The sequence below is a fragment of the Ochotona princeps genome, chromosome 3 (assembly GCF_030435755.1).
Source record: "Ochotona princeps isolate mOchPri1 chromosome 3, mOchPri1.hap1, whole genome shotgun sequence".
NCBI lineage: Eukaryota > Metazoa > Chordata > Mammalia > Lagomorpha > Ochotonidae > Ochotona > Ochotona princeps.
This window is the reverse complement of record NC_080834.1, coordinates 101,945,355-101,960,414: the sequence shown is the minus strand read 5'-3', so window position 1 is coordinate 101,960,414 and position 15,060 is coordinate 101,945,355. Positions and strand designations below refer to the sequence as shown.

The following is a 15,060-nucleotide window of genomic DNA, read 5'->3' as shown; positions in this document are numbered from 1 at the left end:
ACTTTAGTGGATTATAACCCTTGCTTTAAGGATCTGAGATAATCCTGTCAAGGAACCACAGTAGTCCTTCTAATTCCTTAAATCAGTAAACATACAGGGCATGTGCAAAACCTTGTGTTATTACGTCATGAATGATAGAAGACAGACTGATCAGATCCAACCTCAAACAGCAGGTAAATCAGTGTGTCAGATAAGCAAGTAAACAAGTAAGTATATTGAAAGCAGAGTTGAACTATCCTTTAAGGACTGAATGAGCCATGGCACGTAGGAGAAGCAGCAACTGAGTCCGAAAATATCAAGAAAAGACTTCACAGGCTAAGAGACTTTCAGGCACCAAAGTAAGGCACTGAAGGAGGAGTAAAAGCCATACCAGTGGAGAAAGGAAGGAAGATGGAGAGACTGGGGTGTCATTTAGAAGAAGGCATTGGTTCTTGTCAAAAGGAATTGCACACAGAAGAGAACAGAGGGTAGGAAAGTAAATGGCATTTTCCAAAAATAGCAAGCAGTCTGGAATGGCTGGAACATAAGGTGCACAGAGAGCTTGATGAGCACTGCTGTAACTATAGGGTGGTGGCACATCATGAAAGGTTTTAAATGCTGGACTGACAAGACTCTTCTCTCTGATCAAAAGAATTTAGCCTCATAAAAAAAAGTATGTAAAGATCAAGAAACCTCTACTCAGACCGCAGTCATTGGAATGGGCAAAATGTATAGTTTGAACACGTTAATGCATAACAACAAATACATATTTTAAAACATATTCTTTACAACATGTTTATTTATTTATTTATTTGAAAGACAGAGAGAGGGAAGAGATGAGAGACAGAGAGAGAGAGAGAGAGAGAGAGAGAGAGAGAGAGAGAGAGAGAATTTTCTATCCACTGGTTCACTTCCGAAATGGCTACAATGACCAGAGCTAGCCTGGTCCAAAGTCAGGAACTAGGAGCTTTCTCGTGGTCTCCCACATAGGTGTAGGAGGCCAAGCACTTGGGTCATCTTCCACTGTTTTTTTCAGAGGCTCAATGGAATTGCAGCAGCCAGGACTCAGACTGATGGCCATGTGCAATGCCAGCACCAAAGGCAGAGGATTTACCAGCTAGGATGATAGCACCAGTTCCTGGGCACAAAACTGAGGTAAAGTTTCCTTTGAGTGATTTGTCAGACAGACACAATGTTCAAAGCCACTTCTAGAAACCTTACAGTAGCCAAGTAGGAATAAGAACGCTAGCTTCTTTCCTTCCTTACCCATTCCCACCAAAAAAAAAAAAAGAGCAAGAGACAGGAAGTGTGTGTAATATATACTCAGATGCACTGACACAAAATACACAATATACATGAGAATTTTATACATTGCCAAAAGGAATGGCTATAAAATTTGGATTGCCAATAAAAAATAAAATAGAAATATCTCTCGTTCAAGAACTGTAAATTTCAGAGACGGGGGACAAGACGGTGGCTAAATCAGACACAGGTGACTGTCTCCTTGAACAGACTTGAGTTAGAACAGCTGTTCACATACTAAGTCACCTTCACAAAAGCTAAAGAAGCCAGGTGAAGAGATCATGGAGCCTAGTCTTACTATAGCAAGAAATGATGTTTTAAAGAAAACAGGAAACAAAGAGTGCTCTTGTCATTCCTTCTTCAGCTTGAAGTAGTGTAACATGGGGAGAGATGCTGTCTCATCTTCTGCTTATAATTGAATCTAGACCTTGAAGTTGAAAACCAGGCCCAGACCCACTACAATAGAACCAGTGCTGAATAGGGTCCGATATGCCTACTCCCTGCTCTTCCCTCCACTCCCCCCAGGTCCCTAAGCTAGTGATTGTAGACTCTGGACTCTCTTTGGTTAGGCAGTTAAGAATTAACTTCCCCCAACTCTCTCCCACTCCTGGCAGACAGTGCAACAAGACTCCAGCTGCTGGGGACGATGTTAGGAAGCTTTGCTTAGGATTTTGCTGGAGATCACAGCCAGTGCTGCTGCAGTGAAACCAGGCACTTGCTAAAGCACAAACGCAGCCCCCAGCCTCTTAGGCCAGTGTCAGCAGACAGAGCTGCTCTTCCTGCCCTGGCATCAGGAAGAGACTTAACATCCTAAATGGAAGTTAAATTACTCCTCAGCAACCACAAAATGGATCAAGGAAGAAATCAAGGAGCTTTAAAAACATCTTAAAATGAGTGAAAAGAGAAATATAAAATATCAAAAGCTTGAGGATATATCGAAAGTATTTCTGGGCCCAACACAATGGCCTAGCAGCTAAAGTCCTTGCCTTAAAAGCGCCAGTATCCCATATGGGCACCAGTTCTAATCCCGGCAGCTCCACTTCCCATCCAGCCCCCTGCTTGTGGCCTAGTAAAGCGGTCAAGGACGGCCCAAAACCTTGGGACCCTGCACCCGCGTGGGAGACATGGAGGAAGTTCTTGGCTCCTGGCTTCAGATTGGCGTAGCAGCGGCCATTGCGCTCACTTGGGGAGTGAATCATCGGACAAAAGATCTTCCTCTCTTTCTCTCTGTATATCTGACTTTCCAATAAAAATAAATAAATCTTTAAAAAAAAAGTATTTCTAAGAAGGAAGTTTATGGCAATCTATGCCAACATTTAAAAAAAGCGCACAAAGATCTCATGAACAACCTGGCGCAAATCAAGCTCCAAATTGGCAGAATGAAAAAAATAGTAAAACTCAGAGAAGGAATACATGAAATAGGGACTAAAAATGTTAAAATAAAAGCTAATTTTTTGAAAATATATACAAATGTAAAACTTTTTTACCTGGAATAATGAAGATTCACATAAAATTAGAAATGAAAAGGGAAACACTACAACTGACAGCACAGAAATACAATAGATCTCTAGAGATTATTATAAACAACTATATGCAAAACAAATTTAATAGCCAAGAAGGAACAAATTCCTAATCATGAATACCTTATCAAGAATGAATCATGGGACCTAGTGTGATGGCTTATCTCACAAGTGCTGGCATCCCATTATGGGCACAGGTTCATGTCCCTGCCTTTCCACTTCCCATCCAGCTCTGCTTGTGGTCTGAAAAATAGCAGAGGATGACCCAAAGCCTTGAGAGCCTGCTTGCAGTGTGAGAAATGTGGAAGAAGCTCCTGGACGTTGGCATAGGATCAGCTGAGTTTTGGCCATTATGGCCATTTGGGGAGTGAACAGCAAATAGAAGCTTTTTCTCTCTGTTTCTCCTTCTCTCTAGACTGAATCACAAAGTCACATAACACCTAAACAGATCAATCACAAGATTGAGATTAAATCAGAGTAGAAAATTCTTTCATTAAAAAATGGCTTCTGTGATAAAACCTATAAAACATTTAAAGATAAATTAACATCATTTTTTCTTAAATTATTAAAAAAAAAAAGCAGAAGAGTTCTTCCAAACTTGTTGGGTGGGGTCAGCATTACCCTCATATCAAAACCAAAAAAGAGGCCAATATCCTTGCTGAACACAGGTGCAAAAATTCTTCCCAAAATATTAGCAAACTGGATCTATAATAAAATAATTATTCACTATGATCACATGGCATTCATCCCAGGGATATAAAAAGATCAACAAGTGTGATATGCAACATCAACAGAATAAAGCACAAAACTCAAATGATTATCACAATAGGTTTAAAAAAGTCATTAGATATGGGCCCGGCGGCGTGGCCTAGAGGCTAAAGTCCTCGCCTTGAAAGCCCCGGGATCCCATATGGGCACCGGTTCTAATCCCAGCGGCTCCACTTCCCATCCAGCTCCCTGCTTGTGGCCTGGGAAAGCAGTTGAGGACGGCCCAAAGCCTTGGGACCCTGCACCCACGTGGGAGACCTGGAAGAGGTTCCAGGTTCCCGGCTTCGGATCGGCGCGCATCGGCCCATTGTGGCTCACTTGGGGAGCGAATCATTGGATGGAAGATCTTCCTCTCTGTCTCTCCTCCTCTGTATATCTGACTGTAATAAAATGAATAAATCTTTTAAAAAAAAAGTCATTAGATAAAATCCAGTATTCCCTTCATGATAAAAACTCCAGCCCTGAAAACAACCTAGGCACAGAAATAATGTACCTCTTTATAACAGAATCATAAGGAATGAGGAAAGGTGAAGGCTGCCTCTCTAATATGTGGAACAAGACAAGGATACTCACTTTCAACAGTATTGGAAATCCTAGCCAGAGCACCTAGACAAGTGAAAGAAACAGAAAATCCAAATTGGAAAAGAAAAAGTCAAACTGCCACTTTGCAGAAGAGATACTTTGTATGCAGAAAAACTCGAGACTTCAACAAAAAGCTATTAGAGTTAATAAACCAATTCAGCAAAGTTGCAGGATACAAAGTCAACTGCAAAAATCAGTATGGTTGTCATACAGCAATATCGATTTATCTGTAAAAGTCAAGAAAGCAATTCTATTTTTCATAGCTACACACATACACTCACCTAGGAATAAATTTAACCAAAAAAGTAGAAAATATAATGAAAACTAGAAAAAACCACAAAGAAAGAAATCTAAGAGAATAAAGGCATGGAAAGATGTCCCCTCTTCATAGTTTGGAGAAATCAGTAACATTCAAACATCCATGCTACCAAGATACCAATGAAAACTTTCACTGAACAGAAGAAACACTGTCAACATTTATATGGTGGGGCTGAAGGGGCGGGGAGAGTGTCATGGCATAGTAGGCTAAGCTTCTGCCTGCCGCACCAGGATCCCACAAAGGTCCAGTTCTAGTTCTGGCTGCTGTACTTTTGATGCAGGTCCCTGCTTATGTCCTGTGAAAGCAGCAGAGAATGGCTCAAGTCCTTGGGACCCTGCACCCACATGGGAGACATAGAAGAAGCTTTTGGCTCCTGGCTTTGGATCAGCTCAGCACTGGCCATTGCGGTCAGTTGGGAAATAACCAAAAGATGTAAGATCTTCCTGTCTCTCCTTCTGTCTGTAATTATGTCTGTCTCAAATAAAAATAAACTATTTCACAAAAAATAGTGTGAAATCATAAAGGAGCTCAAGTAGCCAAAGAAATGAAGAACACCAAGAAGGAAGCTGGAGGTGCTGTAATATCTGACTTAAAAATAAGTTATAGGGGCTTGGCACAATGGCTCAGTAGCTAAATCCCTGCGTTGCGTGCTCCAAGATCTCATATGGTGTCAGTTCATGTCCTGCTGCTCAACTTCCCTTCAAGCTCCCTTCCTGTGGCCATGGGAAAGCAGTAGAGGATGGCCCAAAGTCTTAGGACCCTGCACCTGTGTGGCAAACCCAGAAGAAGCTCCTGGTTCTTGGCTTCGGATCGGCTCAGCTCTGGACACTGTGGCCATCTGGGTAGTGAACCAGCAAATGGAAGATCTTTCTGTCTTTCCTTCTTTTGTAAATCAGCCTTTCTGATAAAAATAAATCTTAAAAAAATTATAAAACAACAATAATTAAAATAGTGTGGCATAAAAACAGACACATGGATCAATGAAAAGGAATAAAAGTCTAGAAGTAAAACCATGCAATCTACGGTCAGCTGATCTCTGACAAAGACCATGTAAGTGACAAAGGGCAGTGTTCAATAAATGATGCTAGGAATATTGGATATTCGTACACAGAAAACTGAAATTAGATTCATCATCTTTCATCATGTACAAAAATCAACTCAAAATGTATTAAGAGCTAAATGTAGGAACTGAAACTATTTTTGAACTTCTAAAAAATTTACTTATATTTATTCTTTTCCATGATACAGATTTATAAGCAAAGGGGTTCATTCCTCTCTCTCTTCTTCCTCCCTCCCCATTATCCCATCCAGCTATTTGTCCCCAAGTCATCGTAATAGCACAAAGAACTGAAACATTGAAATTAATGAAAAGAAAACATAAGAGAAACTTTTCAAAATATTGGAATGGGAAGGGTTTTTGTTTGTTTGTTTCATTTTGTTTTGCATCAGACCCAAAGATCATAGGAAAAAAAGCAAAAATAAACAAATGGTACTTCCTCAAACTAAGAGCTTTTGCCTAACAAAACAAACCACCAACAGAGTAAAGAGACCGCTTACAGAATGGGACAAAATATTTACAAGATAAATAATCAGGATATATAAGGAATCCAAACAATTCAATAAAAAATCCAAATAATCCAATTAAAACTGGACATTTCTCAAAGAAGGATGTACAAATGGCCGACAGATGAGAAGTGCTCAACATCACTCTTCATTAGGGAAATTCAAATCAGTCATCCCACTCCAGTCAGAGCGGTTATTATCAAAAGGCAAAGAATAACATGCTAGTGAGAATGTGGAGAAAAGTTGAAGGGAATGTAAATTATACATCCATTGTATAATTTCCTCAATGATGAAGGATGGAATTTCCTCAAGAAAATAAATCTATGATCCAGAAATTCCATTACTGAATGCATGCATATGGGAAATGAAAATCATGCTGTTCACTTTCCATGATCAGGTTTATTACAGTATAATTTACAACAGACAAAAAATGGAATGAGTGGTAGTTGAAGAAAATGTGGTACATATACACATTGGAATTCTACCTGGGCATAAAATGGATGAAATCTTGTCATTTGTAACCATGGAAATGGAGCTGGAGCTCACTGTATTATATGAAACAAGCTAAATACAGAAAGACAAGTAGCATGTGATATTTACTCATATGTGTAAGCTGAAACAGATGATATCAAAGAATTTTACACTACAACGGTAGTTTGTCAGAGGCTGGGAGAGTAGTGTATGTGGTGGGAAGGTGAGTTTATTTAACAGGTACTATGTTTTAGTTATATAGGGAAAGAAGTTCTGGAGTTCTATTGCACACTACAATTATTACAGATCATGTTTTTCTAAAATTACAAGAAAATTTTTAAAGTTCCTACCATACAGAAATGATCAAACTTTTTGAAAAATGTATTTTCTTTTTATTTGAAAGGCACAGTTGAAAGGAGAGACAAAGAAAGGTTTTCTGCCTGCTGATTCACTCCCCAAATACCCACATTGGCCAGAGCGGGTCTGAAGTGAAGCAATAAACCCAGGAACTTCCTTCTGGTCTCTCATGTGGGTACAGGGGCCCAAGGCCTTAAATATCCTCCCCTGATTTCTCAGATCATAAACAGGGAGCAATATCTGAAGTGGAGCAATCCAGACAGGACCTAGTAGCCATACGGGATGCAGGCACGACAGACACTGGCCATAAGAAATGATAAATTTTTGAGGCAACAGGGGACCACCTGTGGTGCCATAGGTTAACCCACTGCTTTGGGTGCCTGCAACCTATAATGGAGAGTGATTTGAGCTGTGGCTCCACTTCTTTTTCTAATTCAAAAAAATTTAGTTTTTATTTTTAATATTGTTTAAATAGTTGAGAGGGATGAATGCCCATGTGGGTCTCTGATTGGGGTGGGGAGGGTCAATTATGGAGGAAGGTGGGTGGGACAAATGTTTCAATCTTTTTTTTTCTCCTGTGTCCTCAGGAGAGGAAGGGGGAGGGGATCATTCCTTGCTGTCAAATTACATCAGTGCCAGGGGATGGAGAATGGTCCTTTTATGATACCCCAGAGCTCCCTGATGTGGGAAAGAATGTCCCAAGGACATTATGTAAGTGGTGTCAATAACCCTGAGACATGGCCAGCTTTATTGCTCCAGGGCTGAGGAAATCTTTCCAAGGTCTACTGATTGACAAAGTCACCTTAGTACATCCATAGACCCAGAAACATACTGCAAAGCTTGGCCAGGAGAGTGGTACACCCTGTTCTGTTTTCCATCCTCAGACAGGCAGATAATGTTTCTTGCTGGCCTAGACTAGCTGACCATTATGTCCCCTATGTGCATCTGGGCATGCTGTCCACTGCATGGGCATCAACAACTGAGGAAGCCCAGTTTTTTTTTTTAAAGATTTATTATTTTTATTGGAAAGGTGGATATATATAGAGGAGGAGAGACAAAGAGAAAGATCTTCCATCTGATGTTTCACTCCCCAAGTGAGCCGCAACGGCCGGTGCTGCGCCGATCCGAAGCCAGGAACCTGGAACCTCCTCGAGGTCTCCCACAAGGGTGCAGGAACCCAAGGCTTTCGGCCGTCCTCAACTGCTTTCCCAGGCCACAAGCAGGGAGCTGGATGGGAAGTGGAGCCGCCGGGATTAGAACTGGCGCCCATATGGGATCCCAGCACGTTCAGGGCGAGGACTTTAGCCGCTAGGCCACGCCGTCGGGCCCGGAAGCCCAGTCTTGATGTATACACTCTAAGGTCAAACTACATACTCTAATTTTCCCAAGGCTAGGGCCTGAGTCCAGTGGTCCAGTCGGGGAGTCCGTCAAGAAACCTCGCCTGGCCTCAGACTTGACTTTTATATGTACCAGTCAGTGCAGGATTAGGTGCAATCTGTCATCGGTACCAGTCAACACACATGCCAGTGGATGCAACTACCTGGTCAGTTCTACCTCAGTCCCTCATCTCATTAGAGCTGACGGGGGTTGTGGCACAGCTCAACCAGTCTGCCACAACCCATTCCTCAAGCATACCTGCAGGTGTTGTGGCCTAGCTGGGAAGACCCCTATAAATCTCCACTAGGCCCATCCCGATGAGTCCCAGTTTTTGTGCATGTCAGCCTCTGTTGTGGCCCAGCCCAACCCAGCCCACATCCCATCTGGCTCTCGTGCACATCCAGGGTGTTGCAGCTTAGTTCAACTCAACTCACCCCCGGACCTGAACTTCAGGTATTACGACAGGTGCTGCAACCTTGTCCAGCCTGGCCCACCTCCAGTCCTGGTCCTTGTGCTCACCAACAATAGGTGCAGCCTAAGATGGGAGGAGTGGCCATGGTTTCCCTGCAAGCATGTTCCCAGCCCTAGATCTTGTTCAGCTTGATATGACTTGCAACCCAGTCCCAGCACTTGCCAGCTGGTGCTATGGCCTAGCTTGGCTGGCTGGCAACTATTCTGGCTCTCATGCATGGTAGTGAGTACAGCACTGGCTCCATTCTAATCCAGTTTCCTGCTGACACATCTGGAAGGTAGCAGGGATGGCTCAAGTGCTTGGGCCCCTGCCACCCACATGGTAGACCCAGACAGAGTTCTGGGATCCTGACTTTGGCCTAGCCCCACTCAGGTTGTTGCAAGCATTTGGGAAGTGAACCAGCAAACTGAAGATGTCTCTCTGTCTTTGTTTCTATCTCTGTCACTCTACCTTTCAAGTAGATGAAAATAAAAAACATTTAAGAAATATTTGAGGAGACAGATATATTATGACTACTACACAATATGTATATACATATTAAAACAATACATAGTACTTCATAATGTGTACAATTTTTATTTGCCAATTAAAAAAATCTTTTTAAATGATTTTAAAGAAAGAATTTCAAGAAGGAAACGGCAGAGTACTGAAGCCGCCATGTTAACATAGCTTATGTATACCTGAAGCTGGCTTGACTGACAACTCTCAACTTTTAGTGAGGATCCATTGCAAAGTGACTGTTGCAATCCAGTGTAAACTTTTGCTAAGCACTTTAACCCGAGAATGGATGCCATCTCCACCACAGTGTTTTCCAGCCTGCCTTCACATGCATGAGGACAACACTGGATCCCTTCTAGAAGAGCCCACCTCTTGCCGGTTCTTGTAATGCCATTCTTCTGCTCACTGAAAAACTCAGGTACTTTCTCACTCATCTTCTGTATTTAAACTGTTTTCTCTTCAGGGCACAGTGTTTTGGTACAGTGGGTCAAGCTACTACCTGGGATGCTGGTATCCTATATAAGCACCAGTTTGAATGCTAGCTACTCCATTTCTCATCCAGCCCTTCTCCATTAAAGCACCTGGGAAAGCAGATGACAGCCCAGGTACTTGTCTCCCTGTCATCCACATAGGAGACCCAGATGCAACTCCTTCACTTCCCACTCTCCACCCTGCTCTGGGTCCTGGCTGCTGGCTTTGACTACTCCAGTCACTTGGACAGTGAAGCAGCGGAAAGAAGATTCTCATTCTTTCTGCCTTTCAAATAAATAAACTTTCTTTTTTTAAAAAATTATTTATTAGTTTTATTGGAAGGTCAGATGTACAAAGAGAAGGAGAGACAGAGAGAAAGATCTATCTCCTACATGGTGCAGGGTCCCTAGGAGGGAGGTTGGGGTGGTGGTGGTGGGGGGTCAACTCGGGTCAGACAATTTCGTTTCTTACTAATACTCTTAGTAAGAAAAACTCACTGATGGATTTTAAAGAAAGATTTTGATCACTTAATTACAGCTTCTTTGATATTTGTGTGTTCTATTTGTGCTCTCAACCTTCAAAAGATATATTGGCCATTAAGTCTATCTGTAAAATAAGTTGGCCCTTTTAGGAAATAAAATTATGGAGGGAGGATATTATGCCTTTTTTGTTTCAGTCTTACAATTGTATGGAAATGCAGTTGAGAAATAAGCATTACTCTTTTTAAGACAAAAAAAATTGACAAAAAATATAAAAAATGATGATTTAGTATATGTGTACGTTCTGAAATGATCATCACAATTAATCTAGTTAATTTCTATCACTTCTCCATGCGTTTGTCAACTACATTAACACAACACACCCATAACCATAATTGTCAGTGGAAAAACTAAAGTAGGCATTTACTGCACCTATAAATTCTGCTCAGGCAATTAATAGGGATATACACCGAGCTTTGTGTTTCATGCTACATTTAAAAGGTTCAAAAGTTCACAACTGTTAGTGCACTAAACTATCATCATTGAACTTCAAATAAGACCACCTTGTCACACTGAATCCACCAAGATGATTTGATTGACGGTATATATCTGGATCAGAGTCAGGTTAATTCATTTAGCCTTTAGCAATTTCAGACCAGCAGCAGATCTAAAGTCAGATACTCTCAACTAATCTGAATTAAACCCTCTTGATTAGATTTTTCCTAGATCATTTAGCTAAATGGGAAATATTTCAGTATAACAATTTCCAAGGCACTTTATATGTAGTTGAAAACTGGTACACAAATTTAACTTCCATTTTGCATTTTTAGTTTTGATTTGGCAAGAATATACCTCTATCCACTGACTATGAACAACAGAGGGTTTTTTTCTTTTTTGCTTTGTTTTTTCTCCTTGAATAAAATACATTTGGTACCTTAAGATACTTTGTTTTCTGAGCCACAGCTTAACAGCATTAGCACAAGCGGTTGATCCAGCGGTACTGAACAGCAGCTGAGTCAGTCTAATCACTTACACTGGGGAAAGCCCTTGGAATTCAGAGGCACACTGCCCAGCTGGAGACAAATCTAATCTCTGCTAATGATGTTCCTCCAGCTCTTCTCTCTCTGGGCTGGGCTTTTTACACATGCGCACGTAATTACATATGCACACTCAGAGTCCAGTGAGCCAAACCACACAGAGCCCAGGATTAAATTACACAGTAAGACTTCCAGGCGTCATCTGGCCTCCACATCCTGTCTAATAAACGTTGTCCATGGTTCATATCGTGGAACTGTTAAACATCTTAAGAGGTTCAAAAACCTACCATTAAACACTAAAATCCAGAGGTGATAATATTATGGTTTTGAGACTGAATGAAATAAGCTTGATGTCTTAAATAGACTTAAGTTAAGAAGCACATATTAGGAAAAGACACATGGAATCTGTCTCAAGTAGGACTTGAGGAGACCGTTGACAAAATACACATAAAACAAGAGGTAAAAAGGTGAAGGAAACATATGCACAAAATGTCAGGGGGGGGGAAATCCACTCAAGGTAGAAAGAAAAAAAAGGTAGATAAAAATAATCAGAGCTGGTCTGGCACAGTAGCCTAGCAGCTAAAGTCCTCACCTTCAACGCCCCAGGATCCCATATGGGCGCCGGTTCTAATCCTGGCAGCCCTGCTTCCCATCCAACTTCCTGCTTGTGGCCTGGGAAAGCAGTCGAGGACCACCCAAAGCCTTGGAACCTTGCAACCGTGAGGGAGACTTGGATTGGCTCAGCTCTGGCCTTTGCAGTCACTTGGGGAGTGAATCATCGGATGGAGGATCTTCCTCTCTGTTTCTCCTCCTCTCTGTATATATCTGACTTTCCAATAAATAAAATAAATCTTACAAAAAATCAGTGCGCTAACAACTTTTTTTAAAATTTTATTTCATTTTATCAGTTTCATAGGCTCTGGGATTCCCCAAACCCCTCCCCATGCCCTTCCCCCATGGTAGTGTGCTAACAATTTTTAAAAATGCCTCACAAATAGCAACCAGAGGTTTCTATGGACCAAAGTAAAGAGAAAGACACAGTTAATTATTCAAGTAAAATGAAAACATCAACTTGGCTACTGAGAAAGAGTTTTTACTTACAGTAAAGCCTGAGGCCTTTTTTTCATTGATACTTGCAAAGTGAGGAAAGCAAAATCACTTCCACAAAACATTCACAGCTACTGTGTCTTTCCTAGCACTTTTCCACAGCACCTTTCCATATAAGCAAAAGTTCTTCAAATTCCAGAGAAGTCATACAGTCAGAGTTTCCTTGCAAACCATTTGTCCAAAGTCTCATTTTCAGAAGGACATGGACTGCCTCTCCTTCAAAAGATTTTCCTGACCTTTATTTTATCCCACTCAAGCTTTCAAAAACATGTAGTAGCTAAAAATTACAGGTTATATGCCCCGGCAAGAACTGGGAATGCAGGTCTTCTGGGTTTCCACATAAGAGGTGGACATGTAAGCTTTCATATTTTACCACCAAGAAAGAGCTGATATGCTCCAGTGGAAATTTAGGAACCTGAACCTGGCACAAACCAGAATTTGTGCCTCAAAACTTTATTTCAACTTGGAAGTAGGCCAAGAAAAATAAGCCTGGCCATGTGGCTGTTTATTTTTTTATTGCAATGCATAATGCTCTTCATATTCTGATGAAACTTTAGTCTTTAAAATGTTTTAGTATGTACATATATCCTCATACAAAGCCCTTTGCAAATAGCATCAGTTATTTTAAAAGGAGGGAAGCGATTTAATAGTTAATACTTCTGCTGCTGTACAGCAATAAATAAGGAGTGGTGGGGTAGGGAGTCGCCATCTGGGGTTATAAATTATAATCCTGCTACATGGTTAATGGAAGGAGGGCTGATCCCTGAAACTCCCCTAGGAGAGTCCATCAGCACAGCCAGCCACAAAAGCGACAGAGGAAAAAAGCAGCCCTGAGCCCAGACAAGGGACAGTGCCACATTAGCAGGGCATAGGACTGTTAGATTCTTAGAGGGATTCTCAGATTCTCAATCACTCCCATACCAGTTTCTGAATTTAGGAAAAGCCAAGGCACATTCCCACACTTTAAATATTGGCAGCTAGAATTACCCCCAATTTAATCATTGTCCATCTAATACACATGTCAAATGATAACACAGGACACCATAAGTAAGTACAAATTCTGTTAATGAAAAAAAATCAGAAAGATTCTGGCACTTAGAAAAGAACTTAGAATTCAAAGAGTTCTGGGCAATCAAGTCCTGAAGAGAGGGAGAAACAAGTAAAGCTGGGGCAGGATTGTTTAATTTGTGTTCAGCCAACTGGAAAAGAGAATGGTGCTGTTATTTACCATAAAGTGAAAACTTGTATCAAGGAGTTCGCCTAGCAAGAAGCTACGTGATTTTGCACGGACTTGTGTCAGCTTGCACAGCTCCCAAACAGGGAGGCTGGGCAGCGGGTTATTTTCTTCTGACTTATTGCAGCCCAAGAGGCAGTTGCTGCGGGTTGTTTCCCCAAGATGGGATCATTTTAAAGACAGGATAAGCAAATTAAAAAGAAGTCAGAATACAGGAATGAACCTAATAAGATGAGGAACAGCGCAGAAAACCAAGTTTTTCAAAATAATCAGAAAATTACAAGGTGAAAGAAAACCTCAGAGTTATCCTTCAGAGCACCTGAGAACTTTGTTAGAAAGAGAATATAATTACGAGTGCTAAAACACCATTTTTAAAATTGTGCTGTTTAAACACTCAAAGCCTAGACTTGCCTTGTTTTCTAAAGGATTCAAGGACTACTGAAGCATACGCCTACACAGCAGTTCTTACCACAGCTCTCTGAGAAAGGTGCTCCTCAGACTTGCCACTGAAGCAGGAAAACCACCCCCGAAACTCCCTCTTCTCTGAGGAAAGTGGTCGCTTATCACATACTTTCTACTCACTCTTCTGCTGGTTCAACAAATGTGTTGTAAATCATTTACGGTGCTGGCTCTGTTTTAAGTAATGAGAATGGCGCAAAGAGGGACAGGGTCATGGACTCCTGCTCCAGAAAGGTTTATGTGAGGAAAAAAATATATGAATAAATCATTACAAGGCAGAGTGAGAAAAGTGCCTAAGAGACACGGGTACAAACATCTGAAGCACAAGGAAGGGAAAAAATCACAATCTGGGATGTGGCGGCAAGAATTATATGGATGTGAAGGACGGGCAATGCACAAATACACAGAGGTGTGCAGGGACCCACAGGGTTCTTTGGGAAAGTGAAAATGCCAGTTTGAGGGGTTCAGAGCTGTAGCAGAAAGGGCCAGAAGGTACATTAAAGCATCTATCCTCCTGGGGAGCCAGAAACATAGAGGGGTGATAGGAGGGAAAATGATAAGGTTTAAAAGAGGATTCTGTGGATGGGGATGAAAGAGGGGAGCAAGGAAAAAGCTGCCATAGAGAAATGGGAGGGATCTGAGAGGAAGAAGAGGGAAATGACAGCCTTGGGAACCAGCTGATGCAAGAGCAAGAGAGGGCCTTCTACTGTGGAGGACCACTAATGGAGGCAGAAAAGCCAAATAAGGTGCCAGTTAGGAGGCAGCATTGAGGAGGTAACAAGTAAAGGTGTCTACTTTCATAGCCTCCATCAGGCAAGGTGCCAGGAAATGGAACAAGGAAGTATCTGAACTGAAACTGGCACAAAGAAGTACAAACATTGCTGGACAGATAAACACAAGGGAAGAGTTTCGTGTAACTACACTCAGGCCGGGAGACCCACATTTCATGGACTCTTATGTCCTTAGCTCAGTGAGCAGTGTTATTCCACTCTCAAAGACAATTTTATCGTTTCCCTTTGTTTCTTTTTCCTTCCTTCTCCAACACTGACACGGACATGAACAGTC

The 15,060-nt window shown here is 41.5% G+C and overlaps 1 protein-coding gene across 4 annotated transcripts in view; it reads right to left on the bottom strand.

Annotated features, from left to right (window-relative positions):
- MAP3K13 (mitogen-activated protein kinase kinase kinase 13) overlaps positions 1-15,060 on the bottom strand; it is a 175,096-nt gene that overhangs the window by 77,987 nt on the left and 82,049 nt on the right. The window contains exon 1 of one of the 4 annotated variants that reach the window (XM_058662181.1): positions 2,925-3,034. The exons of the other annotated variants lie outside the window; for them this stretch is intronic. The gene's annotated coding sequence lies outside the window, so the exon portion shown is untranslated. Of the gene's footprint in view, positions 1-2,924; positions 3,035-15,060 lie in introns of those variants that run through there. 4 annotated transcript variants of the gene reach the window in all.